The sequence below is a fragment of the Sarcophilus harrisii genome, chromosome 2, assembly GCF_902635505.1.
Source record: "Sarcophilus harrisii chromosome 2, mSarHar1.11, whole genome shotgun sequence".
In the NCBI taxonomy this organism is placed as follows: Eukaryota; Metazoa; Chordata; class Mammalia; order Dasyuromorphia; family Dasyuridae; genus Sarcophilus; species Sarcophilus harrisii.
Window position 1 is genome coordinate 381,340,869 of NC_045427.1, and position 22,290 is coordinate 381,363,158.

The 22,290-nt window shown below is 36.4% G+C and overlaps 1 long non-coding RNA gene across 1 annotated transcript in view; it reads right to left on the minus strand.

Moving 5' to 3' along the window:
• Positions 1-5,281: 5,281 nt before the first annotated feature.
• The window catches only part of LOC100933963, a 34,107-nt gene continuing 17,098 nt past the window's right edge, over positions 5,282-22,290 (minus strand). Inside the window, exons 2-3 of the long non-coding RNA XR_147300.4 lie at positions 6,286-6,406; positions 5,282-5,304 (exon numbers count right to left, since the gene is read on the minus strand). This is a non-coding gene — a long non-coding RNA (uncharacterized LOC100933963). The remainder of the gene's footprint in view (positions 5,305-6,285; positions 6,407-22,290) is intronic.

Genomic DNA, 22,290 nt, shown 5'->3' on the forward strand with positions numbered 1-22,290 from the left:
CAGCAATGAATTTATGATTAGAACACAGCCTGCTCAGTGCTATGTACCATGAAATCATTGTTAATGTCTTAAGAAGGTAAGTCCAAAGTCTGCAAAGTCCTTCAAGAGACCATTGATTTGGCTGGGGACTTTTAATACAGTAAGTACTGATTCTCCCAAGACTTTTGGTTCCAAGATACTTCACGCTTTGTGGAAGATTTCTCTAGGTTTCAATCTTTAAAATAGGTAACCTAATGGTTAAATTGTAAAAAGGCACAGTAAGTTCTAGTTTATTAATTAGGTTAGTTTAAAAGTTAAAGTTTAAGGAAACTCTCTGACTTATAACTTTATAACTGATCAACTGTAAAGAACATTAGCAAATGTGAGATACACAAATGGCCTTTGAGAGCAGCCCCATTTCTAGTGAGGGTCCATATCTTGCTCTGTGCTTCCCATTGGCCTTTTCATTATTTAGCTCTGATTAGCATTCCCTGCTGGAGAGGGGAAAAAGCACATCCTCCAGTGGCAAGGACCATATAATTTGCCCAATCTCCAAATATCTCCATCACTCCTTCCCTAAGATGGTGACCTTCCTCCCACCAGAATCCTACACGGCAATGATATAAGCACTACATTGGGAGGCAGGATATCTGAGTTCTACTCTTAGAAAAGTTCTCATGTGTCTTTCTCAAATCTCAGAATATCCTATTAACTGTATCATTCTTCTGCTCAATAAGCTTTAAGGGATCCTTATTACCTCTGGGTTGAAATATAAGAGCCTCTGTTTGGTATTGAAAAACCCTTGACCACCTGGTCTCAACCTACCTTTCCAGCCTTTCATTTCCATTTACTAGATTCCAGCCAAACTGGCTTGTTATGAGCCAGAACTTGAAACAAAGTGTTAAGTCACTAGAATTGATAGAAACAATGCGTAGGTTTATACCTTTGAGAGTTCACCCATTAGAGTTCACAAGTTTGGGAGATTCACAAGTCAGAAGCCCATAATCCCACTCTCTGAGAGGAGGAGTCAACCTTTGGGTTCACACCTTTAAGAGATCATATATAAGGAGCTCCTGGAGTCAGAAGTAAGTGAGTTGAAGAGACTGAGAGCCAGAATTCAGTCGGGAGATTCAGAGCCAGGATTCAGAGAGAGCTGGAGGCTGAAGCTTGCAGAGGACTAGCAACAAGAGCTCTTGGAACCAAGGAAAGCTGACTGGGCTATTTTGGAAGAGACAATAAAAGATTTGACCTTTTATCAGCTGGCTGCATTTGAGGTGATTATTACACGGAACCAAAACTAAGGTTGCCTCCAGAAACCTCCCCAAGAAACTGCTCCCAGAGAATGATCATATTTTTAGAGAAGAAGAACACCACACTGGCTTTTTTAGTTTTTTACACAGCACCCTGTCTTTAAGCTCAGTGAGTTTTCATTTGTCAGTGGTGCAGTGGATAGAACACAGTTAATCAAACCCAAGTTCAACTCCAATCTTAGACAATAACTAGAGCAAGTCAATTAACTCTGTTTACCTCAGTTTCCTTACCTGTAAAATGAGGTGGAGGAGGAGATGGCAAATCATTTCAGTGTTGTTGCCAAGAAAGTCTCAAATGGGAGCAGAAGGAGTCAGACATGACCAAAACAACAACAACTGAACAACATATACTAAAGGCTAATAATATGCCAAGAAGGTATCCCCTATGTTTATAATTAACATTTTCCTCATCATCAACTTTGAAGATCTCTAACTTCCTTCAAGGCTCAGTTTATTTAACTTTCTTCATGAAACTTTCTTGATTACTTCTGCTATGGCTGCCTCTCCCCATTCCCTCTCCCCTCATCCTTGTATCTCTGCTGTCAATATTTTGTATATGCCCATGTGTATAAATATATATACATATTTATGGGTTTATATATGTCTACTTAAATATATATATTCATTCAATTCCAGCTATTTCATACTAGCAGTATGATTCTGAGTAAATCACTTTATTTCTGTCAATCTCACTTTTCTCATTTGTAAAATGGGAATAATAATTGAAATTACATTGTTATTATGAGGATAAAATGAGAAAATATTTGTAAAGTACTTTGTAAACCTTGATGTGCTATATAAATATTAGCTACAAAATTAATTAAATTATCCAGGTTCCCTTTGGCTTCTTATTACTACCGTTCCTTCCCCACTGCTGACCAGCAATGAAACAAGTTAGGAAACAATCATATTTGACATTGGTATGGTGAAATATTAGCTACAAAATTAATTAAATTATCCAGGTTCCCTTTGGCTTCTTATTACTACCGTTCCTTCCCCACTGCTGACCAGCAATGAAACAAGTTAGGAAACAATAATATTTGACATTGGTATGGTGCTTTGAGGCTAACTAACTTCTTTACATCCATTATTTCATTTGCTCCTGACAAAAAACTAAGGTAGTCAGTGCATGAGATTATTGTAAACTTTATTTTATTTGATGTTATTGTTATAAGGAGAGGACTCCAACAAGCTTAGGCTAAGAGGTCTATTTCTCATAAAAGCTTACAGACTAAGACAGCCAAGGTTGTACTTTTCTATTACCCTGACCCTAAGTCAAGTAGTTAATGCTCTAAGCTTTTGATTGGATAAAAGCCTCGACGAGTTGCAAGGGTCTTGACTCATCCTTCTTGTTCTGACTTAGATAGTTAACTTGGTTTGTGGTCCTAGTAAAGAAACTCCCCCTACTAGAGCCTCACCCAAGCCTGGTAATGATAAGTGAGGCAGAAAACCACATCTGAGTCTGATTAGGAATGCCTGTTCCTGCATCTGTCACCAATTACCTGTTCTCAACCAAGCCCTTTATTAATATATACGATTTCATCACCTTTTTTTTTTTTTTGAGCATGTTTCCTCCTCAATATATCTTCCTCACTCTCCTGCCAGGTGAGTTTCATGCATCCATTCATTGGGATTAACCTCTGTCTGTTAGATGCCACTTTGTATGTGGGAGGATGAGGGGTGGGGAGTGTGCTTTTGTCTGACATCTCACTGTACCACATAATAATAAAGTTCTACCAGTTTCCTAGAAATTCTCCAACCCAGGTTTTTGCTTTAACCTGAGGTGAGAGGCCAAATAAAACAGTGCAGGTATTATTAGCTTCATTTCAAAGTGAAGAAACTGAGGGTTAGATTGGTTTGCTCACAGCTACATCCAATAAGGAGTAGAGCCAAGATTCAAATACTAACCTTTGATTCTAAACACAGTGTTCTTCCACCCACCATACTGTGCTAGAGATAGGGAAATCTCCATCACTGGAAGTGCTCACATAATCACAAAATTATATATATGGAAGGGACTAACCCATATCTAGAAAAAAGGAATTTACAATATAAACACTCAAAAGTTCATCCAGCTTTTTCATAAAGAGCTACCTCTGCTTGAAGATTTGCAACAAGGGAGACCCATTGCTCCCCAAAACAGTCTCTAATTATTAAGAAATTGGACTCCAAATTTGGCTCTTTGAAACTTTCAGGCATCATTCCTGCCCTCTGAAATGAGGCACAACAAGCCTGATTTTTCATCCATATAAATTTTCCAAATATTTTTTGGTAAATTTTTTATTTTAAATTTAAATACAAAATAAAAAGAGAAAAAAATTCTGTCATATATACAGCAGATACATGAGAGAATTCAATATAAAACAATAAATTTAAATTTCAAAAAAACCTATATAACAAATACTACATATTTTTTTCAAAGTTGCCCAGATTTTCTTTGCTTTTTGGTTTTCTTTTGTTGTCTGCTGTGCATTTTTTATTTATTTTTTCCTTCCCGTCCTCCCCCAGCTCTATCTTAAAGAAGGCTAAAATTAAGCCTGGATATATATATGTACATATATGTATATATATATATATATATATATATATATGTGTGTGTGTGTGTATGTGTGTATGTATATATATATATGTATGTATGTATATATGTATATATGAGACAGGCATATGCATATATAGATATAAACATATACATATGTACAAATATCCACTCATACACATGTATTTAAGACTACACTATGCTTATTTCCTCCTATCATCTGTTTCTTTGAAGGTGGATAGCATCTTCCTTCATAAGTCCAAGTCTTTCCACGTTTTTCTAAATCAACCAGTTCATCATTTCCTATACTACAGCAATATTTCAACCAATCATTTTCTATCTGTCAAAACAGACACAAGGATTTTATATATATATATATATTACACATATATATTCCCCTATCATATAAGCATGTAATTTATATATTGTGTATTTCTATATCTTATTTCTTTCTGAATTTAGAAGACTTTCATACTTTCCTAAATATATATATATTGTTCCCTCTTTAACCTATTTCCCATAAGAGTAAGATTTCAATACTACCAGCTCTTCTCACTACTAGATTTTTCTGAATCAATTTTTCCTTTTATGCATCATTTCTGTGAGTTAATTACTCCTTTTTATCTCTCCCTACACAGTTTTATTTTTTAGAATCACTCCATCATATTCAGCCCATGCCTTTCTTTCAAATTACCCAAATAAAGATGATAATCTTATTGTTAATATTTTCATATCTATGAAGTAAAACAAGCTGATCTTATTGAGTCCCTTATAATTGATCTTTAACGTTTACCTTATTCTCTTCTGGATATTATATGTAAATTTCCCCTCAAATTCTAGGGGTTTTGCCCCCAAACCTGAAAGGCTTTGAGTTTGTTAATTTTTTTAAATCTAGGTTTATATTTAACTTTGCTGGATAAATTATCTTTGATCATAACCCCAATTCTTTTGCTCTCCAAAATGTAGTATTCCACGGCCTTCAACATAGTAGCTGCTAGGTCTTGTGTAATCCTTACTGTAGCTCTGTGATATTCAAATCGGTGTTTTTGTTCCTTGTTGCTTCCAATATTTTCTCCTTCACCTGAGAGATTTGAAACTTGCCTATGATATTCCCATAAGTTTTCCTCCTGGAATCTCTTTCAGATGAGTAAATTTTTTCTAATTCTACTTTGCTTCTCGTTCTAGAACTTCAGAGCAATTTTCCTTGATAATTTCTTATAATATTGTATCAAGATTCTTTTTATCATAATTTTCACATAGAACAACTAATCTTATTTTTCTTCAATCTATTATTCAGATTAGTTGTTTTTCTAATGAGATGTTTCACTTTCTCTTCTATTTTTTCATTCATTTTATTTTATTTTTTGATTGCCCAATTCTAGTTTTCAAAAAATTATTTTCCTCTTATTTGATTTTTAAAGTCTGTTTTAAGTTCTTCCAAGAACTCTGTTTTTGCTTGGGACCATTTGATGTTTCTCACTGAAAAAAAAAAAAAAAAAAAAAAGAATAGCATTTTAGCTCCATTATCTTTCTCTGAATATGAACCCAAATCTTCTCTATCCCCATAGTCTATCTGTGGTTAGGTTCTTTCTCCTTTACTTACTCATTTTTATTTAACTATTTGTTGTTATTAGCATCTATTAGTGTAATGAACTTGTAGTCCTAAAGTGTAGGAAATGATGCCCCAAGACTCAGGTCATTCTTACTGTTATTTTCTGAGTTTCTGTCTCAGGGCCCAACCTTAGGCTCTCCTTTCCCCTCCTCAGCCACAGCTAGAGTCCCCAGCTACACGTCCCACAAGTGGTCTTGTTCTCTCTGGTCCTTCCTGTGGTTGCAAACTACAGTTGTCATCTCTGCCCTGGAATGAAACCAGGGACTCTGCTCTCCTGCAAATGTCCACAGCTAAGAGAGTTTCTTTTCCTAGTTACTGCACTCACCAGCTAACTCCTTCTCCCTGAAGCCACAGCCCAGGGTGCATCTGATCAACACAGTTGTGCTTGGTACTCCTCAATAGTGAAAAAGTCCTTCAATCTTTTTCTACTCAGCCATCAGACCCCCACAAATGAAAGTTTCCAAGACTAAGGTTGCCTCTCTATCCAGCTGCCCCTAGGGCTTCTTGTTTGTTGATTCTGCAGTCACTTAGAAGTGTTTGCACTTCACTCAGCTGGAGCCTCAATCCTCGGAGGTGAGGTCTTTCCTAGGATCTTCTAAAATTGTCTTGGGAGGACAACTGTTTTACCCCATTGCTAGTCTGAAGCAAATTTGGTCCTTTTTTTGTGTAGGAAATTTGGAGAGCTAAATTTTCTGACCTTCTTCACTTTCCTAGAATCCTCTCAGCCTTTCAAATTCTTGAAGATATTTGTCATGTCCCCACCCTACTGAATCCTTTCTTCTCTAAGCTAAGTGTTCCCAGTCCCTTCAACCAATTCCCCTAAGTCATGCTCCTCTCCAAATACTCACTTATTAGAAACAGAGGTATAACATGTTCACTAATACATGGTGATTCGTTAATACATGAATGAGAATCAAGACATCCATCCTTCTCTGCACTGAACAACGCATTCTGGTGCAGCCTTGTGTGCTGTCAAAAGAAAAAGAAAGCGTTAGACCAGAGAATAGCTCCTTTTGCATATCAACTCACTTCTGGCTCAACCAATTAAAAGAGGTTTCTATCATCACATTCTACCAGCCCCTCAACCACATGTGACTAGAAATAGGCTCCCAAAGTTCCACACGAGGCAAAAAGGGTTAAATGACTGGCCCAGTCACAAGAGGGAGGATTATCTTTATGTTCTCTGTTTAATCCATGAAGAAGGGCAAATCTGAATATAAAGTTGAAAAGAAGTCAATTTAGGATTGATGTCAAGAGAAAACTAACTAATAACTGAAATTACTTAGAGAAGTAATGGGTCCCCCCCATTAGAGATCTGTATCAGCTGGAGACCAGTTTCCAGATATACCAAATAGTGAACTATTTGCCATCTGTAAATATGACAGTGGGAGTCCCTAGAAGATCTTCTTCCACTTGCCTCGGGTATTTCTCCACAACTCTAATAGCTTTCTCCTGTTTAGGATTTATGTGAATCCTAGTGCCTCTTACCTCCTAATCCTGCAGTTTAACATTCCCTCCATTGTTATTGCACACCACTTCTGTCCTCTACTATCTCCCAAAGTCTGTCAAGCTCATGTATATTGCTTTCATGATACTATCCATCCATCTCATTCTTTGCCCTTCCCTTTTCTAGCATTTCCATTGACATCCAAATAGTCTCTTAGAAGACCAACCCCTAATTTGACAGGGAAGGAAATTAAGAATGGGAGAGGAAAAGTGTCCTATTAGAACCTTTGTTGCAAGATTCTCAGATCAGAGATATTTCTACTGGATACATATAGTTGGATCAGGATGGTAAAATAGTCAAGGTCAGGACATGATGGATCAGAAGAAAATGAATGTATCCAAGAGGAAAGTAATAGGCTGGGAGAAGCACACTTTTAGTGCATTGAGATGGCAATGATGTGGGAGTAATGACAGATAAGCAGGCTAGTGAGGATTGGGTCAGGTAGCCTGGAGGATAATGGGGGAGAGTAAAGTCTCTGAATTTGAGCGAAATAAGCTTCTATGAACTTTCCAATTACCTTGTGGGTTACTCATCAACTCAAAAGGAGATGGTAAGGCTAGAAGCTATTTGGATAAGTTCACCAAGCTTTCAGTAGGTTCCTAAATTGTTTAGTGCCACAAAAACCCATCTGTGTCTCAGTAACATATCCTGCCAGGAATGCTGGCTATGAATCATGGAACATCACAGTCTTTGAAGAATTAAAATAAGAAATTACCCAAAGAACAACAGAGAATCATAGGGTGGGAAGCAGCAGACTATGTCAATTATCAATGACATCTGTGTACAAGAAATGGTATGGAAAATAACATGAAAACTCATAGTTCATTTAATAAATGTTTGATGAAATGAATATATGAAAAAGATGGGGGCACATGACAAGAATGAAAGGAAACAGAGGGACAGCCTGGATGCCATGTTGTTACTCCCTGAGACACTGAGCTTGCAATATATGCAACAGATTTACTAATGAAGATTTAGGGGAATAACAATCACTAGCATTGGTATAGCACTTTTAGGTTTATAAAAGTCTTTACAAATATCTTATTTGATGTTCACAACAATCCTGGGAGGTAGGTGCTATTATTAACTTATTAATATAAAGAAATTAACATATTATTAATTTAATAAAACTGAGTCAGATCGAGATTAAGTGACTTGCCCAAGATCACACAACTAGTAAGGATCCGAGGTCACAGTTGTACTTGGATCTTCCCCACTCCAAGCACAACCTTCTATCCATACACTACCCAGCTGCCTATTTCCCTAGGAAACATGACAGTAAGATTGAACTGGAATGAGAAGGGTTATAGGATGATAGATTTAGAACTAAAGGGGACCTTAGTGGTCATCCAGCTCAAACTTTTTATTTTCTAGATGTTGAAGTGAAGTAAGGTAATTTTTCAAGGTCATAGAGATAACAGTAGCTAAATCAGAATTTGAACACAGCTTCTGTCTCTGACACCAAAGCTAATGTTCTTTCCCCCTACTATACCAACTGTAAGAGAGAGGAGCTCTGAGCTGCATGGGGATACAAAAGGAATACCTGCAGCAAGGAAAGCATAGATTCCTGAGGACATCAATGAGGAAGTTAAAATCTACCAGATTAATAATACCTATACATGGGTACATAGGTAGGTATAATCAGCATTACTGTACATATGCATGGGTATATGTGTATATGGATGGATGTATATATACACAGATATATATTATAGACTATCACAATATAATATATATAATATGTAAATGTATATGAATACTGTATATAAATATATAATTAAATATAAATATAATAATTATAGATTATGTATGTTAATATGTGTATCTTCAGGGTGTCCCCACAGTCTTAGTGATCAATCCATGTAGTTTGAAACTATTAAAACCAAATGTGTGTATAATTCTTCTATACTTATTTTTCTATGTCTATTTGTACCTAGAACTTCAAGATTTAAAAATCTGTTTCTTCACAATACTGTGATATAATGTCCATCATTTTATCTCCATTTTTATAGATGAGAAAACTGTGATCTGCATAGCTCTCTGACAGGGGATCATCCACTGTCTGCTTTAATTATCCCAGGGAAGGTTGTCATACCACCTGAAAATATTCTAGAGAACTTACAAACTATTCTGGAATCATACAGTTATCATAGCTCATAATTGCTCAGACAAAGCATTATTTTCCTCAAAAACAATATTTTTAAATTAATAATCTCATGCAAATACTCAAACTCTCCAACCCATCTGGAACAAAAGACATGCATCAAGTGTATCTTTGTCTCTGTCCTCTGAATTCTCTCCAATTTTCTCTTATCCTTCTTAAAATTCTGTAACCTACTGGGATTATATCCCAAAGAGATTATAAAGAAGGGAAAGGGACCTGTATGTGCACGAATGTTTGTGGCAGCCCTTTTTGTAGTGGCTAAAAACTGGAAACTGAATGGATGTCCATCAGTTGGAGAATGGCTGAATAAATTGTGGTATATGAATATTATGGAATATTACTGTTCTGTAAGAAATGACCAACAGGATAATTTCAGAAAGGCCTGGAGAGAATTACACGAACTGATGCTGAGTGAAATGAGCAGGACCAGGAGATCATTATATACTTCAACAACAATACTATATGATGACCAGTTCTGATAGATCAGGCCATCCTCAGCAACGAGATCAACCAAATCATTTCCAAAGGAGCAGTAATGAACTGAACTAGCTATGCCCAGAAAAAGAACTCTGGGAGATGACTAAAAACCATTACATTGAATTCCCAATCCCTATATTTATGCACACCTGCATTTTTGATTTCCTTCACAAGCTAATTGTACAATATTTCAGAGTCTGATTCTTTTTCTACAGCAAAATAACGTTTTGGTCATGTATACTTATTGTGTATCTAATTTATATTTTAATATATTTAACATCTACTGGTCATCCTGCCATCTAGGGGAGGGGGTGGGGGGGGGTAAGAGGTGAAAAATTGGAACAAGAGGTTTGGCAATTGTTAATGCTGTAAAGTTACCCATGTATATATCCTGTAAATAAAAGGCTATTAAATAAAAATAAAACAAAAACAAAAACAAAAAAACAAAAAAATAAAATAAAATAAAATTCTGTAACCACAGTCGAGCCTGGCTTTTTATTATTTTTTTAAAAGCAGCTCTGACTAATGCACAGACTACATTCCCTCATTCTTCCTGCTGTGCTTGGCAAGTTATAGAAATATATCCACTATAAAAATAGTGAATTATTATAGCTAGTACTCCATATCACTATCTCATTCTTATCTTTTTCCATAAAGAAAAATTAGATAAAAGAGACCAGAAGAAAAAAAACAACAATTCTGGGGAAAAGTTGCTATTCTGCTATTGTTCTATTTTGTATTTTATAGCAGAGGTCCTCAAACTACAGCCCGCGGGTCAGATGTAGCAGCTGAGGACATTTATCCCCCTCACCCAGGGCTATGAAGTTTCTTTATTTAAAGGCCCACAAAACAAAGTTTTTGTTTTTACTATAGTCTGGCCCTCTGACAGTCTGAGAGACAGTGAACTGGACCCCTATTTTAAAAGTTTGATGACCCCTATGGAGACTAATGCACAAGTAGATAAAAAACAATGTTTTTTTGTAATTGAAACATAATAATAGATGGCAGCAAGGTGGTAAAGTAGGTAGAGCACCAAGTTCAAAATCTGGAAGATTTATCTTCATGAGTTCAAACTTAATCTCAGACGTTTACTAGCTATGTGACTCTGGAGAAGTCCATAAAAATCAGTTTTTCATCTAAAAGGAAAATAACAAATCACTCCAGTATCTTTGCCAAGAAAATTCCAAATGGGGTCATGAAAAGTCAAAAAACAACAACAATAGCAGCTAACATTTATATAGTGCTTTAAAGCTCTTTAGAAATATCTTCTTTCAATACTCACAACACTGGCAGGTAGGTTTATTTTCCCCAATTTATAGAAAAGGAAATTAAGACAGAGCTTAAATGACTTTCTCGGAGTCAAACAGCTAGAAATTGTCGAAAATAGCTGATTTTGAACTCATATTTTCCTAACTCCAGGTCTAGCCCTTTATCCATTTTACCATCTAGCTGCCTCTGACAAAAATAAGAAAATATTAGGATATAAGCTTCTTTGACGAATCTCTGCAAGCATTCACAATTACAATAGCAGACAGGAATAATGGGGTGATGGGAACTTCATCCTGTTTCCTTGTGATTTTAAGCCTCTTACTCACATCTCTATCTCCAAAGTCTTTTGTTCCAGGTGGCTTAGAGACTGAATATTTGGTTGACAATCTAAAATATTGTTTTTGAGAAATAATGTTTTGTCTGAGTAATTATGGCCATAGTTAGAGCTATGATAACAGTATGATTCCAGAATAGCTTATAAATTCTCCAGAATATTTTCAGATCTCCATTTATCTATCATATTTGTCAGTCCATGAAAAAGAGAGATCCCAATATATAATTGGAATCACCACATTTTGTCTTGCCAGGAATATAGTAAGAACTACTTTTTTTTTTTTAACAGCGTGCTTTAAGGTGTGTTAAACACATATCTTATACAATTTTTACCATTTCTTTGTGTAATCTACATTCATTAAAAAGTCTGGGCTCCTTGATAATGCTTTGGTAATTGGGCCTGATGACCTGGTCCTAAAATGCCATCATAAATCCATGAACTTACAAACAGATCCTCATGACAGCCATTTGTTTGATGTTTCTTTATTGACATTCCCTAATTTGATGGCTGTTGCCCATGGATAGACTTTTGATTATACCCTTATTAGATTTGAACAATTTTATAGGTTCTGTTGAGTAGTAAAAGAGACTTTCAGGGGTCTCTGGAGTGTTCAGGAGGATTAGTACACCTCTGGTGGGAGGGTTTGTCCAGCCCTTTTCAAGGTTATCCATCTACCTTTGGGGTCCATCTGTCACCAAATTCTCCCTGTGGCTCCAAGAAGCTGTAGCATGTGTAGCAAACACTCCCTGGTAAAATCATCTCAGCAGACAGGATAAACAGGTTGAAGGTAACTGACAAAGCTTCAAACCTGTCATTGAGTTAAGTCTGTCCCCAAAATGAAAAGACTTTCCTTGGCAAAATGGGAAGATGAGAACAATGTGTTCCAGTGGCCATGAAGGCAGCTAAAGCAGGAGATGTGGAGTGCTTAGAGCTTGGTCAGAAATCAAAGATGCCAAGGTCATCCCCTGCATCACAGGCCATTGCCAATCATCTTGATTTTTCTCTTGCCACTGGACTTCTGGAAGAAAGACTGAGACAGATGGCTTTGCACAACTCCACTTCACATAAATCCAATGCACATGAGTCAAGACATCAACCCATGATGTCACTAGTCTTCTTTGAACATGAAGGAGAAATAACAACAATAAAATACTTTCAGCTACATTCAAATATTCAATAATATCAGCCTTTACTATTTCTTACTAAAGTTCTATTTTCTTGTTTAAAAATATTTCTGTTAATTTTTACCTGTTTTATCACATGATTTATGAATGTCTATCCTCTTCCTCTTTTTTTGTCAAGAATATATTAACTTTCTCTAGCCATCTTAAACCTGATAGACTTTCTGTTTCGTTAATATTAAAATCCAAATCCTTATTTGGATGATGTTCCAAATCTGTTGTGACTTACTTTACATTTCTGAAATTGTACCTTAAGATTGGTGCTAATTGCTTTAACAACATCTTCCCTTCTAGTTTTGACTTAAGGATGCCAGTAAGCCTCTTAACATATTTTACTAGAGACTTTTGTGATATTTTTATATTCAATGTGTTTTACCTTAGGGGAATCCAGGTATAGACATTGCCTTTATGCATTGGTTCAATATCACTTCTTGATTCAAACTCAAAGCTTATATTTGTCTTTCTTTGGAATATGATAAGAATTTTTCATAGAGTTAAAATGACTTTTTTAATATCATTGGGACAATCTCCTATAAAATAAAAGGGCTATTTAAAGTGTGAGTGGAGCTCTCTAACTTGATATCATCCATACACATCAAATGATTAATAATTATGTCAAGTGATTAATGATATGTCTCTTTTTTAATTGGAAAGTCATACTTAGTTCTGTTTAAGACAGATGATAATAGATTTAAGGCTAGATAGAACCATAATGGTCACAAGTTCTTCTTACATACTTCTTTGTACTTCTGAAAAACATCACATTTCATAACAATTGTCCTTAGCATTCCTGTGATGGTGGCATGTTTAATTGTTTTAGCATGTATTTTTAAGTTTATCTATTTTTAATAGTATTTTATTTTAAAATTTTGTTTTAGTTCCAAAATTTTTCCCTTCACACATTCTCCTTCACCCATGGAAAAGACAAGAAATATGATAGTCATTATACTTATAAAGTCATACAATACAAATTTCTACATTTACTATGATTTGCAAAAAAATAATAATAATAATAAAGTAAAAAAAAATATGCTTCAGTTTGCTTCTTCAGTTCTATCTGTGGAGATGGAAAGCATTTTTCACCATAAGTCCTATGGAAGTGTTAAGGATCATTGTATCTATCAGAGAAGCTAAGTCTTTTACAGTTGATCATTGATAAATATTGCTATTAACAAGTACAATATAATCTGTTCACTTCACTTTCATCAGTTTATATCAGTCTTCCCAGGTTTTTTCTGAAACCATCGTGTACATCATTTCCAATAGCACAACAGTATTCCATTGCACTAATGTACCAAAACTTGTTCAGCCATTTCCTAATTGATGGGCATCCTCTCAGTTTCTAATTCTTTGTGATGGTAACTTTTAAATAAAGAAAAGTTTTCCATACAGATGTCAAATACTCTTGCATTCTCACTTTACTTTTATATATTTCTAGTATGTGAATAAATTTTTGTATTCTCATTCTATTTTCATGTATTTGCAGTATATGAATAAATTTTTGAATAGAACTAAGCCAGAGCTTTGCATTATGAGTAATATAAATGTTATGGAGTTTTGGGGGCAACTTATCCAATAATTATCAAATCAATAATCAGTGGTTCATTATATCTCAGCAACCTTTTGAACCATCTTTTTTGCACCAATTTATTATTTTATGTCTACAGATTTTATTTTGTGTCTATAGATTTTTAGTGAAACAAATTTGTGAATATTTTATATAAAATATAGAAACTCAAAATTGGCCTATATTTGGAAAAAGTAAATGACATTTTCGTCTTTTAGTAATAAATGTGTAATGGCCCCATCAAGAAAGGAGGGATCAAATTCTGATGGATGTGGCTCTCTTCAACAATGAGATGAACCGAATCAGTTCCAACTGTTCAATAATTAAGAGAACCAGCTACACCCAGCAAAAGAACTATAGGAAATGAGTGAGCCACAACATAGCATTTCCACTCCTTCTGTTTTTGTCTGCTTGCATTTTTGTTTTCCTTCTCAGGTTATTTTTACCTTATTTCTAAGTCCTATTTTTCTTGTGCAGCAAAATAACTGTATGCATATGTAGACATATATTGTATTTAACATATACTTTAACATATTTAATATGTATTGGTCTACCTGCCATTTAGGGGTGGGGGTGGGGGGAAGGAGGGGAAAAGTTGGAACAGAAGATTTTGCAAAGGTCAATGCTGAAAAATTACCCATATCTTGTAAATAAAATATCTTGGAAATAAAAAGCTATAATTAAAAAAAAAAAAGGAGGGATCAGATTTTTTTTGTCTGAAAGGAAGCTGGTAAAACGCTTTACTGATTCCTCTGCTACTGCAAAACATGTAAGCCAATAATTATGGCTCTTATATGACCTTACAACTGTCTAGTTTGAAGAGTAGCTAGAATTTTAGTTATACCACTTGATATAATTATTTTGTCATTGTCATTCATTATACTAATGGCACACTTTGCTCACCATCTACAACTCTTTCAAACAGAGCCTATTGCATCAGATCATTTCCAATTATTCAAAATTATACACACATACATACATATATATCCATATCTATGTGTTTGTGTATGTGAATATATACATTAGTATAATATATAGCATAGTATGAGTACATAATGAAAGTATATTTGTTTTTATTCCATTTCATATGTACTCATGTTTTGTTGACTTTAGTGGTCAACTCCCTCTGCCCTGAAGCATTTCTAGTATGTGGCACATTGGTATTTCTAATGTTTTTAAATATATCTTCTTGGGGTACCAGAATATGAAGAACACCACTTACTCTGCTATTTAACATACCAAGGTGATCCTTACTTTATGTATGGCCCACCTGAACTCTGTCATACTCTATCTTTTTCTGAGATCCATGGGAGTCATTTCATCACACTGAAAGGGTTGCTAAGCCAATCGGGGGCATAGGTCAAATGGTCAGTGTTTCAGGGATCCTACCATATTTTCACAGCTACCATAAAAGTCTCAGGGATATAGATTCCACTATTTCACCCTGGCTGAAACCCCCTTACTTTTTTTTCCATTATCTTCCTGACACCTATATGACATATGATGGTTTGGGTTTTGGAGGGGTGTTCTTGCTGTTGCTGTTGCTAACTAGTTGATTAGGGTAACTACTTAGGTAATCCCACCAGAAATACCACCACAATTTAGTAGGAACTATCTTCCACAAATACAGAGTGATAACAATGAGAAGCTAGCAAAAGAGGGAGCACAGAATAGTGATAAAAGCACTGGATTTCTTCCTTTACTATCTTAGTGTAGTGATCTCAAGGATTTCACTTGACATCTCTGGGTCTCAGTTTCCTCATTTGTAAAATGAAGTCACTGAGTTAGATTTCATGAAAGGACCCTTTCAACCCTAAATCTGTGAATGGGCACGCCCCTGTCTTGTAGAGTTACCAGGAACACCATTTATAGATCTTCATTGACCCAGCTCCCAATCATAACAAATAGTTCACATTGTATTTAATGGTTTACTAATATTTCCCTCCCCATCAACCATGAGAAAGTACTTTTATTCCCACTTTAGAGATGAGGACTATGAGGCTCAGGGAGAGTAAATAACTCATTTAAGATCACAAAGCCTTAAGTTTCATAACTGGGATACACATCCAGGGTCTTAAATCCAACTTCAGTATTCTTTCCATTCCCCACCATATTTCTTAGACAACCTTTCCAATGCCATCTTCCCTATAAATGGATCCCAAAAGAAAAACAAAGTACAAGGCAATAAGGACTGTGGTTAACGCATGATAATTGAAGCTTTAAGAAGGAACACTTCAGAGTAATTGCCATGTTATTAGCATTGACTTTGAACCCAAGCTATTTCCTCACTCAGCAGATTTTGAAGTTCAATTAGTCTCTTAGCTCCAGGCTGAGCAGGACTTTCTGTAATAGAGCTCATGTCTGCACCCACGTACACTCCCACCTATCCCCACATCTGTACACCCCCCTACACCTAAACTCACTTATCCTTCCCACACCTACATACCCCTCTCTACCTGTACTGATAGCCACACCTGTTATCTACACTCTGACACTCCCCATGCTTATATTGCCCAACACATAGCCCTATACCACACCCTCATCTCTCACATATCTATTCCTGTACCTGTGTACCCCTTCACCCCCATTCTTTTCCTATACCTATACCTACAGGTCCACTCCTACCCCCAAAAAACAACCACGTCCATAACTAAGGCTTCTTTGCACTAGAGGACAGGATTAGAAAAAAGGAAGGAACAGCATGAGGTTCCTCTCTAATCAAGGTTAGGTTTTGCCTAGTACTTCCTTCCAGAAAGATCGACCTCCTATTTTAGTCATGAAAATGGAAGGGAAAAAGTTTCACGAAAGAGCTAACCTTTGAACTAGGGCTTGGAACTAAACAGAATCTTATCAAAAGAGATGATGGGGAACCTTCCCCAACAAAGAGAGCAAACAACCCAGCCCAGTTGAGTTTGATTGTGTAGTACACAAAGGCCATAATTTCTTGGGCTGGGCCGGAAGTCCCTAGAGACTTGAGTGATGCTACCTTAAACTATAGAGCAAACCTAAAATCAAGAAAGATTCATGATAAAAAGCAAAAATACACTTTTTCATATATATATATATATATATATGTATATATACTTTTTTAAAAGGAAAATAGCAAGAATGCTGACTCTTGAAAAGCTTCTCAGTTAGACAGCCTACATGACACAGATCCCACTTAGTGACTCAGAACCACCCCAGTGCTATGCTATGCTGCTCTTGTCAAACCTGAAACTCTAGCTTTCTCTATGACTAAGTACTCTGGCCCTGCGGGCCTGCAATGAGGTTTAGTAAGGGCTGGGCCAAGAATGAGGAGTTAGAAAATATAGGTATCCTCTCTAACTGGGCTCATATACATAGAACTAGATGGCTCCTCAGAGTTCACCCAGGTCAACACAACACCTTATTTTATAATTAAGGAAACTGAAATTTTAGTCAAGTGAATGATTTACACTGGTTACACATAGTTGAATGAGTGTCAAATACAAGATTTAAACCAGTGACCTCTGATTCCATAGCCAATGCTCTTCGTTCTATACTACTCTGTCTCCTGAACCTTTCAAGGTGGCAGCAGAAACTTAAATGGCACGAAATGTTGTTAGAACAGCAATGCTGCTGGAACATTGGACTTTTTTCTCACTTCCCCTGCTAAGCCCCTGCAATCCCACCATGGATGGACCAGGACAACTATTTGGAGAATAGGTCTGAAACACTGATAGTCTGGGGAAACAGAGCTATGATCAACAGCTTGCTTCATGAGAGTGGATCCCAGCAGGACCGCCAGGGAGCCAGCTGGGGGACAGCAGCCACCAGAAGATCCTGGGATCCTCAACAGGATCACACCAGGTTCTCCCCTTCTGAATGCCAGAGCTGAAGGCTTTTTTTTTTTTTCTTGCATTTTGAAAGACTTGTTGGGTTACCATAGGTTATCTGAAAAATATATCACTTAGATACACACATCATTGAGCGATGAATGTAAGCTAGGCAGGTCTAAGAAAAGCAGACACAAATTATTACCTTTTCAATGTAATAGAACCTGAGCTGAACTTCATTGGCACAAGCTTCAAGAACTGGGGTCACCTCCATCCCCTGGGGAGGACTTTGATGAAGATCCTGGTAGAGATCCAAACATTGCCCCAATTACCTATGTTGTCACTTTCACTTTCTGGGTCTCATCTTCCACCTCTGTAGTGATGGAGTTGAACATGACCCTCAAAAAGTCCCCTTCAATTCTGTCTGATCCTATGAGTTCTCCTTTATTGTACTTCCTAGAAAGCTGAACTGAAATCTCTGTGCTTATTGTAGAGCATATATATACAACTACATAAATCCCCTGCTTGGAGAAATGGTTTTTCTTAATGAGGTTATTTCCTTAAAGAGACTACTAAAATTTACAACACCCAGAAGTATAAACAAGTCTGACAGTCATAGAAAAAAACAAAATCACATGATAACTAGGGGACATCCAGTTTCAACTAGATATTGATACTAAAACCCATGTAGGGGTTCATTATCTATTTCCTATCTTTTATAATCCCAAATTTCTCTCCTTAAACTCTCTTAGAAATTTCATCAAGTCCTGTGAGTTTAATCATCATTTCTAAGCAGTTGATTTATGAGTGTCATCTCACAATATTGCAATTGCCTCAAACTATGTTAGTTTCCTATGTACTCATATGCATACATAAAGTCTTCCCAATGGAATATTAAGCTCCCTGGGAGCTATTTCTTTTTTATCTTTTTTTTTTTTTTGTCATCAATTAACACAATATATGATACATAGCAGATGCTCAGTATATGATTGTTTATTGATTGAATGAATGACATTTTCATTCCATAGGCAACTTGCACTCAACATAGGTAAAATGGAACTCATAATCTTTTCCCCTAAACCTATCTTTTTTTAACTTTCTTCTTTTTACCAAGGGTACTATGATCCTTCCAGACAATCATATTTACAACCCACACATCATCTATTCTCTGGATCATACTAAGAGATTTTTAATTGACTATTCTTTGGAAATTTTTAGGTCACATTCTAGGTCATTATTTGCAACAGCTTTTTAAAACAAAACACTGTTCTGCCTCTGCTTCTGTAATACTTCTTGCATTTATCTTCTTTTCACTGACATCCTAGTTCAGGATTGTGTCACTATTCTCCTAATTGGTCTCCCAGCTACCAGTCCCTTTTCTCTATACTACACCCTCTATACAACCACCAAATTGATCTAATGGAATTCCTAGCTCCCTTCAAAGTTCCAGTAAAGTGAACACTACTTTCAGCTTTTCCTGATATTTTTCAATAATGTCCATCCCACTCCACTACCTGAAATTATCCTGTATTTATTTGTCTTTGTCCTTGTTTTCTTTTAGCAAAATATAATCTACTTGAGGGCAAAGACTATTTTTCATTTTGCCTTTGTATCCCAAGTACAAAGCATAGAGCCTTACACTGTAGGTGTTTAATAAGATATTGAATTGCATTGCCCAAAGTCACATTTAAATGTCAGAAAAAGGATTTGAATCCACATCTTCCAATGAAGGATTCATTCCATTACACCACAATGTTCCAGAAGACTCTCCACTCCCCAAGACCCCATTCCATTCTCTATGTCTGAACTTAGTTTTTCCAATGCACAAAATAAGAGAGTTGCTGAGGTACCACTTCACACCTCTAAGATTGGCTAAGACGATGGAAAAAGATAATGATAAATGTTGGAAGGGATGTGGGGAAAACTGGGAGACAAATGTCTTGTTGGTAGAGTTGTAAAATGATGCAACCATTCTGGAGAGCAATTTGTAAGTATGCCCAAAGGGCTATAAAGCTATGCAATATACCCTTTGATCCAGCAGTATCACTAGGTCTATGTCCCTGAAAGATCATAAAAGAAAGAAAAGGAGCTTCATGTACAAAATGTTTGTAGCAGCCTCCTTTTTTAGCGTCAAAGAACTAGAAACTGAACAAATATTCCTCAATTAGGGAATGGCTGAAAAAATATGGTATATGAATGTAATGGAATATTATTGTCCTATAAAAAATGATGAGCAGGATGATTTCAGAAAAGCCTGAACTGATGCCGTGTGAAGTAAGCAGAACCAAGAGAACATTATATGCAATAGCAAGATTATGTAATGATCAATTGTGATAGACTTGGTTCTTTTCAACAATGAAGTGATCCATGATAATTCCAAAAGACTTGTGATGGAAAGTGCCATCCACATCCAGAGAGAGAATTATGGAGAATGAATGTGGATCAAAGCAAAGTATTTTCATCTTTTATTGTTATTTGCTTATTTTTTTTAGTGTTTTTTTCCCTTTTCATCTGATTTTTCTTGTGCAGCATGATATGAAAATAAGTTTAGAAGAATTGCACTTGTTTAAGCTATATCAAATTGCTTGCTGTCTTAGAGTAGGGGGGGGGAGATGTAGAAAATTTGAAACAAAGGTTTTGCAAAGTTGAATATTAAAAACTATCTTTGTATGTATTTGGGGAAAAAATACTATAATAGAAAAAAGAATATTTTAAAATGAAGGAATTGGACTCAGTTCCCTTTCAGTTCTGATATTTTATGAATCTGTGTTTTAGGGTCCTTTCCAAGGACAAAGAAGAGCTAAGCTAGGGGGCCAAAAACATTGTTCAATCGTCTCCATTCAAGGTTTTAAAATCACTCCAAGCTCTATAAGAGAGGCCCAAGTGCAAACCAATTCACCCACAAGTCTCAGTCTCATGGACATGTCTCCTTTTAGAAAAAAGAACCAAGATCTACCTTTTATTTTATCTGCCCCTTTCCTAACCCAAAACATTTTTCTGTTCCTTCCTTTTCTCAGAGGCATTTGTTAGTGAAGTGGATAGAGAACTGGCCTTAAATTCAGGAAGATCTGAATTCAAATCTTGTCTCAAATATTTATTAGCTATGTGAACTTGAGCAAGTCACTCAATCCTATTTGTCTCAGTTTCCTTGTCTGAAAGTGAGCTGCAGAAGGAAATGGCAAACCACTCCAGGATCTCTGCCAAGAAAACCCAAAATGGGGTCACAAAGAATTGAACACAATGGAAACAACTGAACAACAAACACAACAACCTGAGCAAGTCACTTAATCTCATTTTGCCTCAGCTTCCTCAGTTGATAAATGGGGATAACTGTGTCAAAGCCACAGGGTTATTGTGAGGATCAAAAGAGAAGACATTTTTTTTTTTTAAGGGGGTGGTGGTGCTGGTGGAGAAGAGTACTTAAGAGTACTAGGAACATACTAAGTACTATAAAAATGGTAATTCCCCTAGATGTTAAGCCCATTCATTGGCTCCCATTTTCTACCAAATAAAGTACAAAATCTTTAATTTGTCATTAAGGATCCTCCACAATTTGACTGTAACATCTTTTACAAGTCTTGTCTCTCTCTACTACTCTGCTTAATCTCTAATTTCCAGTCAGACTAGAATACTCCCCAATCCCTAAACACACTCAGCATTTTCCCATAGTCATTAAACTGTTCCTACTCTACCACCCCCATAAATGCTTTTGAAATCCTACTCTATCTTTATTTCCCATCTTTTCCAAGAAATATTCCTTAAGAGAGTCCTTCCTCCTTAGGGAAAACTCCCTTACACCCCCTCAAAAAAACTACTTTGTCATTCCTTTTCTTATGGCCCTGATCACATTGTCTTGTATTGCAATTATTTAGGGGTCTTACTTGGCTGAGAGCAACCTAAAAGCAGGATCCGGGTCTTGCTTCTTTGGGCCTCGCCTACAGCATGGACACTTGGGGGAAATTTCGTGACCTCCCAGAATCTCATTTGTAAAAATGAGGGGAGTTGAGGAGGTGGCTTCTGGGATTAGAAAATCAGATCCTATAATTCTTTCATTTCAACAAACATGTTTCCCAAAGTGAAGACATAGAAGCAGGAGGGGGAAAGGGAAGAGAGTGTTATTTGTAATTGTTTTTCTGAAGTGATCGGCTCCCTTCCCCCACCTCCTAATCCATCTCTGGGCTGGTCCTCCAGGAAAAAGAATTATTAGGTTTGGGCTTTGAGTTTCTTTCTTTCTTTTTTCCTTAAAAGAAAGGAAGCCAGAGACACCAGCAGCATTTCCTGTTGGGAAAGATTTTGGTGAAAGCAAGAGCTTCCAGGGAGAACTGCCCAAACTGGTAACTTCTATCTAGTCTGAGTCACGCCTACGCTGGGAACCATCTCCCGGGCTCCCCTCTAAACTGCTACAGATAGTTGTGGATGGGGAGAGGGGAGGATGGGACAGAGCTTCAGGCTATCAAGCCCTGCCGGGCCCAACTGGTTCCTCAGCTTTCCCTAACCCAAGTCTGGGGCCTGAGAGCATGGTTTAGTCATCGTTTAGAGAATGGGAAAATTTCATCT